General features: G+C 31.9%; 1 long non-coding RNA gene across 1 annotated transcript; it reads right to left on the bottom strand.

Annotated features, from left to right (window-relative positions):
* Positions 1-5,445: 5,445 nt before the first annotated feature.
* Positions 5,446-17,710, bottom strand: LOC111617788. The gene is made up of 2 exons (XR_002755480.1): positions 17,557-17,710; positions 5,446-6,533 (listed from the first exon to the last, which is right to left on the bottom strand). It is a non-coding gene; the product is annotated as an uncharacterized LOC111617788 (long non-coding RNA).
* Positions 17,711-18,071: the final 361 nt, after the last annotated feature.

Below are 18,071 nucleotides of genomic sequence, written 5' to 3'. Positions count from 1 at the left end.
CTAAATGATAAAAATTCGGTTTCTTTAATATGAAACATTAATAAACAAAAATTTTATTTTAAGAACAATTTTTAATAATTAAAATGAAAAAGTGTCGTATATCCACATAAAAAATTATTATTATTTAGACATAATAAGCAAAACCGACTTTACGAGACAACCCGGCCGAGCGGTTAACGTGACAGCCTACCGAATTGGGATCGAAGTCGGAGAAGCCGAGAGTCTCCAGAAATTTTTCAAGAACCAGTTATAAAAAGTAATGGTCAGTTGGTACCCAGGGGGAACAAGTGGCCCTAGTCTCTTCAAAAGGAAAACAGTAGAAAAATATTTTCTTAAAATTTTTATTTATATTCTCTGGTGTCTTCTATTTCTAGACTACTTCTGAATTAGTGGTCACATAAGGTGCGAATAATTGATTTCGCATTAAAAATGTTTTTTATCCGTTTAACTCGGCCTCCCAAGAATAAGTTCTGAGTGCGCCACTACTAGTGATGAATAAATCCCATATAGTAGAATTTCAGTGATTAAGTGTTTTTTTATTGAAACTAAACCAAGAAGTGGTACTTTGGTTTCTGTGCGAACACTTTCGGGGAGATTTTCCATGTATATAAATTCTTCGTCAATCCATTCAACGTCTTTGACAGAGTCACGTACGATGTTTACCATGAGCTCCCTTTCAGCAAATTTACTTGCTACATTAGTGAGTTAAAAACTTATATAATAAGATATTTTTTGTACAACTCGTCATGCTGATCAAATTTTCTCCATATGCCTTTGCGTTTTTATTCCTATGCAAATACCCAAAGCCATAACTAGGGTATGGCCAATGTGACCCCCCGCCATAGGCGCCGATTTAAAGGCTGTCAACGTGAAGGCTTCGAAATAATATGTATTCGAAATTAATAACACAAAAAATTTTTATATTTATATTTATATAATATTTAAACGTCATTAGATAATTCTTTTACAATAGTATTTTTTTAGAATAAAATTATTATTTTTTTAATAATAAAAATTAAAAAGGCGCCATTTTTATTCTTGGCCATAGGCGTCCAAAATCCTAGTTATGGCTCTGCAAATACCCAGTGGTGCCTCTGGAGAGATTTGCAATATGGATACTGAGAGTTTCAGAATAAAAGAGCAATGGATGCGCAATTTTGTTATACAAGATCCACTCATAACCCAAATTGTATAGTTGGTAAGCAGTGACATCACACTGCCCTAAACCCCTCCCCCTTCTTTGTCACAAATTGTCACATTTCTTAAACTACCTCTCTCTTGGGGCGTAACATCACTTATCAACGATCCCATATTTTGGCACACAATTCCTAAAAGTGTACAGTAAACAGTTGGCAAGATACTTATTATAGTCTTAACCCTTTTAACATTTAGTGCCGAAAGTGGTTGGTCTCCGATAGTTCAGAGTCAGTTGAAGGTCACTGAGATAAATCTACTTATATTATTTAAAAAATTCGTATAAAATCAAATTTTTATAATAGAAGTATGAAAAAATAATGCTAATATGCAAGTATGAATAGTTTTGTTTGGTATATTTTTTATCTGTTTGTATTTTGTATTTTTTCTTCAAAAAATTTGTGTTTTCTTGCTTACATTAACATAAAACAGTATGCAGAAATTTCTCTAGTATAAAAAATTAAAAATTATGCTAGCGTGGCTTAGGATTAACGGGATAAGGTGACGCAGCACTTGTGTGACTTGCCAATGGAGAATGCTTCCCGGAGACTTCCTATGAGAAACTGGTTCATATTTATGTATTAGACATGTGAAGGAAACTCAGAAAACTCCGTGTGACCAGTTCGTTGGTGAGATGCGAACCTGCAACCAATTATCAGTGTTCAGTGGTTTTATCCACTCGGCTATTGATAGCCTGCTGGAGTGGCAAGATTCATTTTTTATATAACCTTCCGAGTCAATAGATAGGGGTTTATCAGGCTCTTCGAATTTAGCTTCCCAACGAATATGTTTGCAACACTGCCTCCTAAACTCTGTAATTTTTATCAACAGCTACACAATACAGTAAAACTTCGGTTATACGTTTTTGAAGGAATAATATGTAAAAAACGCACAAATAAATACTCATAATCAAACCAACTCTTCCGGCCTATCGCTTTGAGGGATCTGGGATCAAATCCGAACAGGTCGAAAAGCCAAGGAATTTTTCGGGGATGGACTGTCCGGATATATCGGACCCCATCCCTCACCATCCGACCGGCCTATTGTGGGTCTGATCGAACTCACAATTTGCTAAAAACTCTTCTTAGGGACCAAAGAGCAAAAAGAATTTTTTTTAAAAGTAGAATGACAAATAAAAACTATTTATTTACTATAATTTACAACTAAAATGGGTGATGATTATAGTTGACTATCTACAAAACAGAAAATTGAAACAAAAAAGTTACAAAAACATCAAAAAAGTAAGGCAGAAATACGATAAAATACAAAAATTGTAATAAATGATCCTATAACCTTGGCTGCAGGCCCCTCTCATATATATAAACCGCAAAAGCGAAAGTTGTAAAGGAATGTTGTGGATAGCCACGACCTTTGGCTGTGGTATTAGGTACAACTCCAGAATAAAAGCCAATAGGAAAGGAGCAGTATCCGGAATAACATTATGTGCTATATACTAGAGTTAATTGTATACCCTTTCTCTTTAGTCATTTTTGCCAATTTTCATGACGTTGAAATTAATTTCGATACATCATTGCATTATTGCCGTCATGTTTTGTTTACACTGTTACAATTTTTACTAGTAATCAGGTTTTTCATGCATTTAGTCGCCTTTGTGCGTAAACCGCGCGCGATGAATTTTACGAATAAAACCTTCTATAGGCAATGGCCTATAGCGAAGATTTTAGAGTATGTAAAAACCACTAAATGCCGTTTTTTGTATGTATTTCGCATATCTATAGCTCCAAATCGTTTTCTTCATTCACGTTATTGCTTAACACAAAATGTCCGATAGTGGTTAATTTTCAAATACAAGTTCAAACTAGTTTACAGTTGAAATCTGTAAGCCAATCAAACATCATAATTTCAATTTCCGAAGGTTGAATGGGCGGGATCCAAAGAAAGGCAGTTTGATTTATTTTTCAACAGTTTAAATTTTAAGTTATAAATCGTTTAACAAATGAAATTCGTTGATAGTTTAAATTTCAAAGTTCGTTAGCATTGGGCCGTTAGATTAACTTAGTATTCGAACAACTCTAAAATTTCTTCCACTTAAACTTTCTGCTGCTGATTGTTGGAACTCTTCCTATAGTGTAAGACACGCCCTTTTCCTTTATACGTCCATTTTTGAATGTATTTATTTATTTTATGTTAAACAATTAGTAGAAATAATGGGCACAATTCAAGTTTGGAATGAGGGATGGCGACCCCACCTCATTCGAACTTTCGAAGCTTGAATCTTACCAAATAATGCATCAGACGCACATATTCGTGCAATGTCGGAAAGCCATTTCTTGGATTTAGATAAATGTTAATTAAAGTACAGTAGAGCGTCGTTTACTGAATCAATTGGGGACTAGGGTTGTTCGGATAACCGATTATGTACAAAAAATATATTAACCTATCTCGTGTTGAAATTTTTCTCCATTTCGTGTCGCTTCGCGTTGAATTTTCGTCGATGTTAGGCCTAATGCAAACTTTTTAAAATAATCGTGACTATTGTATCGTTAAAAATTATTTCTTTATTTTTTACAAACAAAATAAATATATTGAAAAATATAAAAACAAAAAAAATTATACTTTAGAAGTTAATCTAGTATCAAAAACGTTCGATTCAGCACGACACACAATCCTCAGAAAAACACCACACAAAAGTGCCAATGCTGCCAGCTAAAACACATATCAACAAAAAACATATTGGAGTAGCCCAAGATATAGCCAAAGATTGCAGCACACAGCACTAGTGAAAATTTAAATTTGCCGACTGGAATTCTTTCGGATAAACGATGCTCTACTGTAACTACCCTGTATGTTGTGTCTAAATTTGCATAGGCAGTTATAAAAAAGACACAGCTGTCCCTTGATAGTCCGACGTTTTGTAATTCGACATGCTCAGTAGTCCGACGCACCTCCCGTCAAGGTACCCGTCCCTGTTACGTGTCTGCTTGCACAGAAGCATGTCACGACGTGAATCTCCCCACCAATTCTTACACGATGACACATTTCGTGTGCTTTCCGTGAGCAATTCTGTTCGAACAGTTGGAGTAGAGAATATTGTAGGCTATTGCTAGCAAAACAATGGCAAATATATAATCACTTTCGGTAATCCGGACACTTTTTGTAATCCGACACCCCTTTGGTCCCATACTTGTCGGATTATCAAGGGACACCTGTAATTAGTACTATTAAAAGACAAAATAGGTAAGAAAAATAAAAATTTATAGCAAATGTTTATTAATTAAATAAAATAAACGTAACTTAAAATAGATAAAACATTTAGTAGTTTGTTAGTATCAACTTTGAATGTCTGTGTATATTTTTAGCTGTAGTATATGAATGCAATACAGTACTTACAAGCAGTGATGACATTTGAAATATTTAACAAAGGGTTCGCTAACAGAAAATTTTTCCTTAACAATTTTTTTTTCGCTCAAATGGTGCATCGGAAGCCTCTAGTTTAGTAGTGTTACAGAGTATAATACGTATATTTTAATATTTTCAAAAGAATCAAACCATTGAGAAATGTTACATGTGTTTGTTAACAAGGTTCTGAAAACTTTGAAAATGTTAACAACGGGTTCGGCCGAACCTGTGCGAACCCGCTGAATATCACCACTGCTTACAAGGGACCATATCCAGAGGATCCTCATAAAGTTTAATAAAATTTTGTAATAAAAGATTGCACGTTAAATAATAATAATAAAAAAAAAGCTGCTGATATGCAGTACAATAAAATTTTATTGCTCAGAAGTATTACAATAACTTTGGTTCTGTTTCACCAAATTCTGATCACTTTCAACAAATTTGAGTGTCTTTAATAGCAATTCTTGATTGTCTATAAAATATATGGTAACACAGGGAATGCATTTATTCATCATCATCATAAACATGAGAGGAATTATTCTAAAGGTAACAAAGCTTACTAAGAAGTAAATAAATTGAATTGGAGTCTACTTTGAATAATTTGATGATACAGTACTATGAAGCAAAAATTTTGCAACATTTAAAGGATTAATTTTCACTATTTATTTAATGAAATGTAACAAACTGTGTTGCACAATATGAAAACAAATCACTGAGCAAATGCATATCAGCAGAATATTCATATGCTATTTTCAATTAATTTATGAGTATTTTTATTACTGTAAATTTTGCTTATACCCAGGAATGCCCTCTGAGTACGATTGATCATTAGTATAGTATATTTTTAAATGTATTTTTGATTAATTAAAGTACTTTTCTTAAACAGAAAAATTTCAATTTCTAGAACAATTTATTTTCTGTTATATTTACAATGACAAGTACAATTTTAGGTTTATTGAATGCATTCGAACAAAGAATATCATAACTTCACGAAATGACTATCTCAATGAAAACGTTTTTCATTCATTTAGAAATCTGGAAATATTTCAATTTTTTAAGTACAAGTTAAACCAGTTTGTACATTTAAATTGTTTATCAACATTATCACAACCATTCAATAATCTTACTGGAATATCATATACTACATTTTCACTCCATTTTCAGACAAACAGAAACAAAACTTTTTCACAACATAAGCTTTTACAACAGACTTTTCTTAAATAACTTACAAAATATTTAAACATAAGATATTAACAGCTCTAACTTTTTAAACTCTTAGTATTATAAACTATTTTGTTAAAAATCATCTAAACCTAAATTAGATTACAAGTATGACTGATCTCTATGTGAAAATCAGTTTTGTTATTTATTCTACGGTGCGTTGAATGTACAAGTCCATATAATATAATAATTGCAGTTGGGTCGAAAATACAAAAAAATGACAATTTGGAAGTAATGGGTAGCATTATGCTATCATAATTTTAGATGTTGATCTAGAATTTGTTTATATTTATCCAATTTGTTGATAAACACATCAACAACAAATAGGAATGCAAATGTATTCTTAAATTATGTACAACATAACCTTATGAAAATATTAACCAAAGCAAATCTAGGCAATAAAAATAAAACAAACACAAGTTGAAATATGTATAAACTATAAGAATGATATTTAATAAATTTTTTGGCAAACTGTACAAATTAAAATATTGGTCCACATTGCTGAATGCAGCTTACTTCATTAAGGAAAAAAGTCTTTGCAGTGTATTTAATAAGATATGTCTTATAAGAGCAAATATAGAACAAATCCACTTCTGGTCCATGCTAGCTTGCAACAAAAGTCAGAAGGGAAAATAAATCCATTGTTATACCACATTATTTATTAATATTCAATAGCTTGAGGCACTCCATTAATTGTTTTTGACTTCAAAATACCATCTTCATGAACAGTCACAGTTTCAACTCCATTTTCTACAGTACTAAAAAAAACCAAAATACATTAATTAATAATCTGAAAAAACATTATTCAATTCTTAAATTCTTCACCAATGCTAAGAGTATTTTATACATAATGCAATTTCTTATTTTTTATATATTTACAATTTATTAGATATTTTTCTGTAGTTCATTATCTTAAAAAATTTAATAGAATAAAAAGCTTTGTGAATTAACAGTTTAAATTCTAATAAGAGATGGCCAAATGTCCTTTGTAATGTAGATATTGGGTATGCACTTACTGAGTTACCTGGATATTACCCAGTTAACTCAGTACCTGTTAAAAAGATTTTGTACAAAAAAAAAAATGCAAACGAGTGAAAAAAATCCAGTAATGCAGTCTATGTAATGTCCTAATGTACTATGGAAAAACACCAGTAATCTATTTAACTGTTTTTAATTGAATATTCTAATAAACTAGCAGATGAGCCCGGCATTGTTCAGGCAAAAAGTAACTATAGAAAAGATTATTAGATTATAGCTGATCTTTCCCGTTTTCACCGAGTACAAAAATTGGGTTCCACTCTTCCAAGACTAATTAGAGAATTTTTAGATGGGTCTAAAAATATGTTTGACTTCCCACAAAAAACCACATCTAAAATAGTACAGTAGAAGCAGAGTTCTTGAGTGTAATCCTTAATCCTCTCCCTCTCCCCCATGGAGAGGAATTTTGAAGAATCCCTTCTTAGTGTAACATTCTTATGATGTACCCTAATTATGTACCCAAATTTCAACCTTCAATTCCTAACTGTTTAGGCTCTGTGCTGATTATTATTATGATCATCATCATCATCCCATCTTGATTATATTATAAGACTAGCCGACCCCGCCACGTGTTGTTGTGACTCAAAATGTATCTATTATAAATGTATAACACTTCCCCCGTGGGGGGGGGGGAATTTTTCAAAAAATTTCTTCTTAGTGTACATTCTCTTGACGTACCCTATTAAAACGCAAAAACCCGCATCTAAAATAGTATAATAGAAGCCAAGTTCTTCACGGTAAGCCTTAATCTTAACCATCTCCCTTCAGTGGGGGGGAATTTCGACATGTATATTATATAAAAACACGTGTGTATTCGAATGCAGCATTGTGTCAAAATTTCAAAGGAATCGGTAGGAACAAACAAACATTACATTTTTATTTATACAGATAGATAGATGATCTGCTTTAGTTCATTTTCACAGAAAAGCATAATGCCTCACAGAAAAGCAAACTTAGGGCGTTGTACTCGTAGCACCATCTGTTGGACATAAAAGCCTTAACCTAGATTATATCTTTTAATTTATATGAATGTTTAACGGAATAAGATACAGCCTATGTCCACCCTGAAGTTCCATTCTAAATATTGGTGAAAGAATTTTTGAAATCAGATGAATAGTTTCGGAGATTACACGCTACATCCAAACTTACTTATTTACAAACATTACCTCTTTATAATATTAGTATAGATTAACACTCAATTTTTAAAAAATCAATTTTAAAAATTAAAACTTTTAATTAGTAATATTTAGGAAGGGAATTTTGTGGGCAATTTCAGTGTGATTTAACTAATTACAAATTTTTGTTTTCTATTACAGTTAAGATAACCCTTATGATTTAATGTAAAAAAAGAAAATATATTTGCCAATAGGCCAGAAGGATAGGACAGAAATCTTTCACACAGATATATTAGAGACAATAAAAATTATAGATTTGTTACAGGCAGATCTAAATGTGAAAGATGGAATTAGAGAGAATGATTGCAAAAGTGAATAAAATATTCTTGTGGATGGAGAATTTGGATGAAGCTATTGTGGGATTTGAATATAGGTTAGAGTTACTGGAAAAGAAATTGATGCAGGAGGAGGATTTGGCCTCAACTACAGAATGAGTGAATTTGCAACAGTGAATCTCAGAAATTAAGGTGCTGGAAAAAAGTTTAAGGTTGCTTAAATTTTTTTTCATATTTTCCATATTTTTGAAAATTATTTATTTCTGCTGTTGATATACATTAATCAAAAGAAGAATACACACATTTATACAATTATTACATAGAAGTAAAAAAATTAACAAAACTATTAGAAAAAGTTAAAATTTTAATGAAATCTACTTGGAAAAAAGTATAAAGTCGTTTTCACAACAGTTAATTGCGAAAATTGAATTACACAAGTTTAGACTTGTTAAAATCTGCTAAGTATTCTATATGGTGTCCATTCTATAATTTTACTTGCAGCAATGCCAAAAGAAAAACATTTGTCAGGATTTGAGAGAGGCCAAATTTTAGCATTTTCAGAAATGGGATTGAATGGAGAAACAATTTGATTAAAAATTGAATGATCTAACAGTGTGTGAATGGATTTCTACGTGATCCAGAAAATAACAGTACTAAGAAGAGGTCAGGAAGACCACAATTGTTAACAGTACATCAGAAATCTCAGATTGTAAACCTTTCCCATCATAAGAATGTCCTCAAGAACTATTTTGGGAGAATTAGAATTAAATTGCACATCAAGAACCATTAGAAATGTTTTATCTGCCAATGAAAATTTAAAATTCTCTAAAAGGAAAGTTAGACATCCTTTAACACAAGCACATCAAGAAGCAAGACCAGTATGCACTTGAACACATTTGGCAGTAAATGGGCTGATGTAATATTTTCAAATGAGAAAAAATTTAATTTGGATGGACCTGACAGTTTTAATTACTACTGGCATGACATCAGAGATGATAGGTCTTACTACTCAGCAGTAAGTTGGTGGTGGTTATAATGGTATGGTCCGGCTTTGAAAGTCAGCCCATATCATTACAACACCAATCGCATTTATCACAACAAGAATAAATTATTCTAAATATCAAGATATTTTTGGCAGAAAATTGTTGCCTTTTGGACCACTTATTACATCTGGTGATTGGATATTTCAGCAAGACAATGCATCAATTCACTGCTCTATGGCAACAAAATCATGGTTTACAGCTAATAAAATAACTGTTTTAAAATGGCCAAGTAGAAGTCCTGATCTAATCATATTGAGAATCTGTGGGGAATTTTTGTCTGTTAGATCTGTACACAAAGATTTTAGTATATTTACATCTAAGCAGGATTTGATGCAAGCCATTGAAAAAACTTGAAATAATTCTGATATACAAAATAAACTATCATCATCAATGATTGAAAGACTAATAAAGGTTATTCAAAATAAAGGCAGATTTGCTGGCTTTTGGCAGTGTAATTATTGAAAATATTGTATGACCTTATATTTTTATCCAAGTAGATTTCATTAAAATTCTAACTTTTTTGAATATTTTAATTAATTTTTTAAATTTCTGTTTAATAATTGTATATAGAGCATTATGAATGTTTTATAAGACTTAATAACATGATTATTTCAGGATTTCCTGAGATAGATCAGGAAGATCCAAATTAAGGATACTATGTTAAACATTTTTTTGCAATAAGCTGAATGTTAATAATGTTTCCGTAGAAAAATGTTACAGATTAGGATATGTAAAACTGGAAGGAAAAGATTAATTTTTTGGATTGTAGCAATAAATGTAAGATCAAAAGTATGTCATTTAAGCTGAAAGGTTCCAATATTTATATAACGGATAACCTACCTCCTTTCACTAGTGAAGTTTAGCAAAGGCCCTCACTATTTTCCTAAGATGAAAAAGGGAAAGGGGCATAGATTAAATATATAAACAATGGTAATGCAGTCAAGGTAAATGACAAGGTTTTTACTTATAATCCATTCACAAAGAGCATGGAAATGCAAGGTGGATCTTGACTTCATTCTGATGTTTCAATAACATTGTGGAATTGTGAGGGAATTCTGAACAAATCATATTTATTTTGGCAATTTTTGTCTTCTTTTCAAGTTCTCGCTTTCTCAGAAACTTGGTGAGATGGTAAATCCACTGTTCAATGATTGTGAAAATTTTGTAATCATTCAAGAAATTGGTTTTCGTGAAACTAATAGATGACATTATATAGCAGGTTGGATGCTCTTGTTAAGCAAATTGTTATCTTATAAGGGGACCTTACGGTCTTGGAAATTCTGTTTGGGATAAGACTTTGCAGGTTAGTAGTATACCTCAAGGGTGTCCACCCAGAAAAACTGTAAAGTGCACTAGCCAGAAGATTCTGAGTAAAAAGGCTCTAAAGTTTTAAGCTCAGCTCATATACTGATCGATCTTACACTATGGCAGCACAGCAAAATGGCTGAGTCTGTAGCAAATTTGCTTGCAACACAGGCGATCTAGGTTCAATCCTACCTTCAGCAAACTTTTTTTTTTAATTGTTTTAAAAATTGTAACACTTTTAAATAAAGTTAATGACCTAAAAATATTATCAATTAAATCATAAATAATTTTATTTTATTTATGAAATGAGTGTTACAGCTAATTAAAATGCGAATTAAAGATAATATTTTATTTTTAAAAAGTTGAATAATTTCAAATGCATTTTTGTCCAATAACTGTCAACTTTCACACCTGGGAGCTAATCATTCCATGAATTTTCACAAGTCAGCAGCAAAAGTGATACTTTCACATAACATATTGTCTTATGGTGGGTTGAAGATAATGAATTGAAAAATTCTTCAAATTTAAAACAAATATTTTTAACCTCTCCACAGTTTATTATAACTTAAAATTTGTAATAACTTTTTAATGACAATAGTAATTAAAGTTTTAATTTACCTCCATTAAAAATGCATTTGAAATTATTTAACTNAATTTAAAAAAAAATTTGCTGTTTATTTATGTTCAAAAGTAACTATGAATGGGCAAAATTTCAAGCGGTTTTCTTGACTTCGAGAAATACTAGTGCTAAATATAACAATTAATTATAACAATAAATGATTACTAACTACTTAAACAAATAATACCAGAAACGCTTAAGTGGCTTCCTCTCTTTTGGATCGAAGCGCATAGTTACAACTTTTAAATAAATTTAAAAAAAAATTTGCTGAAGGTAGGATTGAACCTAGATTGCCTGCGTTGCAAGCAAATTCGCTACAGACTCAGCCATTTTGCTGTGCTGCCATAGTGTAAAATCGATCAGTATATGAGCTGAGCTTAAAACTTTAGAGCCTTTTTACTCAGAATCTTCTGGCTAGTGCACTTTACAGTTCTTCTGGGTGGACACCCTTGAGGTATACTACTAACCTGCAAGTCTCATCCCAAACAGAATTTTCGAGACCGTAACGTCCCCTTGTTAGAGTTTTGGTGATTGAAATTGAATATGTTAGGTAATAGATTGATTGCTTTTTTTTTTGTATCCAAGACCTGTTATTTGGAAAGATATTTGGAACAAGATTGTTATGGTAGTTCAAAGTTATAATATTGATATTGGTTGGGGGCAATTTTAATGCATGTACAGAAACAGACCCACAGGACTGGGCCCTGGAAATTTTGGGTGAGGTGGACTGGTGTTGGTTATCAAGAATATTACTGAATCTGATAATAAATCAGCAAGGCAAGTCAATATTAAGTTCTTTTTGTGAGAATTTTTGCTCTCTGTCTATGAATAGTAGATGCCCATTTGTGTCTAAAGGCTGTTATTCTTATGTGAGTTCATTAGGTAGTTCAGTTATTGATTTGGCTATAAACTGATTTAATTTTTATATCATTGGTTTCAGGTTTTGCAGTTTTGGATGAAGTATTTAGTAGTCATTTTCCAATTAGGTTGAATTTAAACTGTAGTTTGAAAGAGAAATTAGTTAAGTAACAAACCAGGATCAGTAGATTCCAGGTTATTTTTGAAGTGTGATTGCAGTCTGGTGGCAAATCAAAAATATAACATATCAATCTCAATAATTCATTCATTCAAAGTTAGCTGTTGGTTTGTTTGTTCAGCTGGTAAGAAATATTTTACTGATTGGGATAAAAAAACCTAAAGGATCTGATAAATTTTCTTGGTTTGACTTGGATTTGTAGACCGAGTATTTTAAGAAGAAATCAAGTAGTGAATGCAATGAGATAGGCAAAATTTGGAGATCAGACTGCAGTAGCTAACTTTGTCAAAGAGCAAAATATTGCTCATAATTTATGTAATACTTTATACTGTATTTTTTTATTAATGGTTATATAAACTACAATACATTAGGTGTATAAATATGACTCTGCTCTTTTATAATAGATGGCATTAGTAATACTGTTTGTATGCAACTGAATCTGGCAACACTTTTATTTGAAAAGTTTGACAGCATTCTTCAAAAATAAGTCTAAGGCATCTGTTTAAAGTGTAAACAATAATTATCTTTATTTGGTTAAAAGTGTCAAGTTTTGTGCCATGAAAACAGCATTTGCGGGAAGTTTTGCTTCATTATTTTATTTCAAAGAAAATTGCAGCAGAAACATATTGTTTGCTGTTGGAAATTTATGGTGAACATTCTCCATTCAATACAAAATGCAAAGACTGGTTTTGACGGTTTAAAAATAATGATTTTGATACACATGATAAAGAGCATGGAAAACCATCAAAAAAAATCCAAGATGAAGAACTGGAAGCATTACTGGATGAAGATCCTTGCCAAACACAATTGGAATTGGCTGCTGCTTTAAATGTCACCCAACCATGTATTTCCAAATATCTACATGCAATGGGAATGGTTCAAAAGCAAGGAAATTAGGGTCACATACATACGAATTGAAAGAGACGAGACATTGAATGTCAAAAACCATATGCAAATTATTGCTCCAAAGACAAAAAAGAAAAGGTTTTTTAACCCTTTTAGTTCTTAGCCTGAGTTAACTCGGGCAGGTTACATAGCGTTACAGAAAACTCGGTCCTTTCGGCCCCCCAAATTTTTTTTTGATTTTTGGAATGTTTTTTAAGTCTCCAAATTTTTTCAAAAATTTTTACCTGCACAAAAAAATTTTATCGCGACTTTAATTAAGGCTTAATTGTTTTTTAATGGGATTTTTTTATCAAAATTAATTAATCGTTCTAAAGTTGTAGTGCATGGATTTGACTTCAGTAAAGTTATTTAAAGCTACTTTCTGATGTCAAAAACGACCTCCAATAGTTTTTTAATTTTTTTTAATTAATAGATTTTATTATATATAAATTTAATTAATTAGGGGAGGTCGGAAATCGCAATAAAAATTTTAATTTTTCAAAAATATTNAATTTTTTTAATTAATATATTTTATTATATATATGTTTAACTTAATTAAGTCGGGGGAGTTGGAAATCGCAATAAAAATTTTAATTATTTAAAAATATACAGCCGGCTAGTATTCACCCTACTTTAAACCCTTCGCCTCCTGAGACTTCTATGAGAATGTCCTGGGAAATCCAACACCAGCTGTTCTCAAGGTCATCCAGCTATACTTTGTTTTACTAAAGTATAGTATAATTTAATTTTATTTAATTATAATTTTATGGATTTTATCCATTAACTTAAAGTTCTGCATGGAATCTACAATGTACATACTGTTGTTTGTTTACATTTCCTGTATTTTATTTCCTTGGTAGTGTTCATAGCGGAGCCAAGGTATGCATTTATGCCTCTGTAAATAAATTGAATTGAAGGTCATCCAGCTGTAAACACAATGACTCATCCGCGTCAGATTTCACAGAAAAGCGAGACAATGGAAAATAAAATTTGAAACTTTTTCTTCAAAATTAACGCATTTCTTTCGTTTTTTTTCAGTTTTAAGTATTTTTTATGTTTAATTACATTAATATGAAAAATTGCTGGGAACTAAAAGGATTAATACTGAATTGTTACTGGAGATGAAAAATGGATTCACTTTGACAATCCTAAATGCCCAAAGGCATGGGTGCATCCTGGTGAACCAAGTCCATCAATGCCAAAACAGAAATTTCATGGAGAAATTAAGCTTATGTTGTATATCTGGTGGGACCAAAAGGGTGTACTATGAGCTGTTGCAACCAAGTCATAAAATCAATGCTGAAAGTTACAAACAACAGTTAATCAAATTGAATGAAGCATTGAGGCAAAAATGTCCAGAATATACCAAAAGACACGACAAGGTCATTTTCCAACATGACAATGCTTGCCCACATATTGCAAGACTAACGTTAATGTTTTAAAAAACTAACATTAGTTTTTTAAATTCTTAAAATAGGTGAAAATCATTTTAATAAGAAAATAGTTAAAACAGTTGAAATATTAAAAAACTAGCAGGTAGGCCTGGCGTTGTTCGGGCAAAAGTAATGATAGTGAAGATTAAAATTATTACATTACAGTCACAGAATGCAAGAATTGGGTCCCCTTGTTTCCAGACTAATTAGAGAATTTTTAGATGGGTCTAAAAATATGTTCGATTTCACAGAATGCAAGAATTGGGTCCCCTTGTTTCCAGACTAATTAGAGAATTTTTAGATGGTTCTAAAAATATGTTCGATTTCCCGCAAAAACGAAAAAAACTGCATCTGTGTCTTGTACGTCGCTTTCCCTTAACAATTCCATTGTTACATAACACTTCCATTGTTGATGGAAGTGTTAAGCCTTAATCCTGTCCCTCTCCCCCGTGGGGAGGAATTTCGAAAAATCCCTTCTTAGTGTGTGTTCTCGTAACGCACACTAACTGTGTACCAAATTTCAACTTTCAAGTCCTAACCATTTGGACTCTGCACTTTTTATTATTATTATTGTGTTGGGTTTAGTGGGTTACTCGGTTCACACCGGTGGCTGTGTACCATGCCGGACCAGAGTCAAGGCATAGCAATCAAAACAAAACTAAACTTATATAAGTGTGTCAGTGTCTGTATTCAGGAATTTCCTAACAATATGGCATGTATTCAATATAGTGGCCTTCTGTAGTGTGATGTATGTATTTCTACTCAATTGTAATGTTCCCAGGCTTTTGTGTAGCGTGTGTGGTATCACACCTGTACAGGAGAGAACGGCAGGTACAATAAGCACTCTATCCATCCTCCACAGATGCCTGATTTCCTGGGCGAGTTCTGTGTACTTGCTAATTTTTTCAGTGCATGTGTTTTGTACATTGTGAGTGTTTGGAATGGCTATGTCTATAATGTATGTNATAATTAGAAAATTAAGTCTCGTTTAAATACTGGCCTCCCTTCAATGGTCGAGCCATGTTGCCAGCTAAAACATGCAAAAATTTAACAAAAATAATATTAAAGTAGACAAGACATAGCCAAATATTGTAGTGCCACATCACTAGCAGACATTTGAAATTTGCTGACTAGAACAGTCGGTTAACTGATGTGACGGTTAATTGGGGGTCAAATAATCGATGCTCTACTGTATATATACTTTCCGCCATCCAGCGCCACGCTACGGAGAGTTTAGGCGAGTAAGTTGAGTTTACTATCGTCTGTACAGTATGTAAATTAGGTACCGTAAGTCTAATACAGCACTGTAATTTTATACATTTCTTGTGAAAGAAACATTTCTTATTCAACGGACATAAAAATTATTTCTATTAATGAGGCCTCTAAAGTTCAACGAATTTTTCGCAGAAAAATAATTTATCAGAAATCGCGGCCGCCGTTTGGTGAGCTGCTCCGCGATGAAAACAAGCTTAACCCCTCAGTCTCCATTGACGAGTTAACTCGTCAAGCCTACATAGTGTTACGAAAAACGTGGTCCTTAAGGCCATTTTTGAAAAAAATTTTTTTTTTTTTGAATTTTTGGAATGTTTTTTAGGTCCCCAAATTTTTCCAAAATTTTTTGCCCGCGCGAAAAAATTTTATCGCGATTTTAATTAGCCTTTAAAAAGGCTCGATTAAGGCTCAGTTGTTTTTTAATGGGAGTTTTTTATCAAATTTATTTCATGGTTCCTAAGTTGTAGTGCACGGATATTCATTCGGTAAAGTTATTTAAAGCTAGTTTCTGATGTCAAAAACGACCTCCAATGGTTTTTTAATTTTTTTAATTAATATATTTTTTTAAATATAAAATTAATTAATTAGGGGGGGTCGGAAATCGCAATAAAAGTTTGAATTTTTTAAAAATATTTAAAAATTTCCGTGTTGCTTATAGTCACCCTACTTTAAACCCTTGTCCTCCCGAGACGTCTATGAGAATGTCCCGGGAAATCGGACTCCAGCTGTGTTCAAGGTCACCCAGCTGTGTAAACAATGATTCATCGGTGTTAAATTTCACAGAAAGGCGAAACAAAGGAAAATTTTGAAGAAATTTAATTTTGCGTTAATTTTGAAGAAAAACCTTCAAAATTAACGCATTCCTTCGTTTTTTTTTAGTTTTAAGTATTTTTAATGTATTTTAATATTAATCTTATACCAATTTAATTAATGATCGGGAATGAAGGGGTTAAGCAATGGCGACGTCGAACGGTGCACACTTGGTAAGTAATCCTACAATTTTTTGTTTATAGCATAGTTTATACTGATTATTCCCAAAAAATTATACGTGTTTTGGAAATGTTGAGTCGAATTAGTCTAGAATTGATTAATTTTATGGAAGAAAACCTTTCAAACAGCCGTAGTCCGCAAACTTCACACGTGTCGGGCTGTGATTGGCTCATGTATTTAAGGATTCCTACAATGTGAAATTCTTATAAAGTGGAACATATCTACCACGTTATGGGGGGGTCTACTGTATATAGATTAGAAGGTAAATATTTAATGGTTTTAGTGGATATGATTATAAGTTGTAATTTTATTATTTTATTTTTATTTTTCAAAAAGACATCGTGTAGCCAGGTTGCTTGTAAAAGGTTGGCCTTTTACAAGCAACCTGGCCACAGTGTCTTTTTGAAAATATAGTTATTTATATTTACTAGAATATGGAAAAAAGTGTTTGTGCATTGTTTAGCTTGTAAGGAAGAAAACCCACTGAGAAGGAAATATTGTAATTTCCAAAATGCATTTGGATAAAATAAAGTTGTTGATTGGCTAGTAATTATGGTGTGTTTGGATGTGATAATTCCTAGAAAATTAAGGTGTTTTGACCAGATATATATTGAGGAGTTATATACCAGATACAACTTTTCATTAAAATTTTTAAAACTTTCCAGTAGCTTTAAAACTAATTAAATAAATATAAAAAATATTACACATACGTTCTTGTTTCGATTCTTTTTCCATTAATTGTTTTTGTTGAAACTGTAGTTTTTCTAACACCAGCTCGTCCACCTCCACCTTGACCAAAACTAAATGAACTACTACTAAATGATGTAAATCTAAAAGAAAAAAATGTTTACATTATATAACTTTAATATAAAAATATCTAAAATATTTTGAAATTATAAAAGTGAATTTTGAATGCAAGATGGGTAAACTGTAATAATTGATGTCAACCGTGAACCATACATCAATTCTAAGCCTTAAAATGCTCTATACACGCATGTGCGCGTGTATACATACATGCATACATAAAACATTAGTATAGTTACATATTATAAACTGTGAAAATCTTTTATAAGTACAGTAGAGCGTCGTTTATCCGAAGGAATTTCAGTCGACAAATTTAAATTTTCGCCAGTGCTGTGGCACTGTAATCTTTGGCTATGTCTTCAGCTACTCAAATATTTTACGTTTTTGATACTAAATTAACTTCTGAAGTATAATTTTTTAT

Source organism: Centruroides sculpturatus, unplaced genomic scaffold, assembly GCF_000671375.1.
Source record: "Centruroides sculpturatus isolate CEXI.00-Female unplaced genomic scaffold, Cexi_2.0 scaffold648, whole genome shotgun sequence".
NCBI lineage: Eukaryota > Metazoa > Arthropoda > Arachnida > Scorpiones > Buthidae > Centruroides > Centruroides sculpturatus.
The sequence above is the reverse complement of the archived record's forward strand: the minus strand, read 5'-3'. Positions and strand labels throughout refer to the sequence as shown.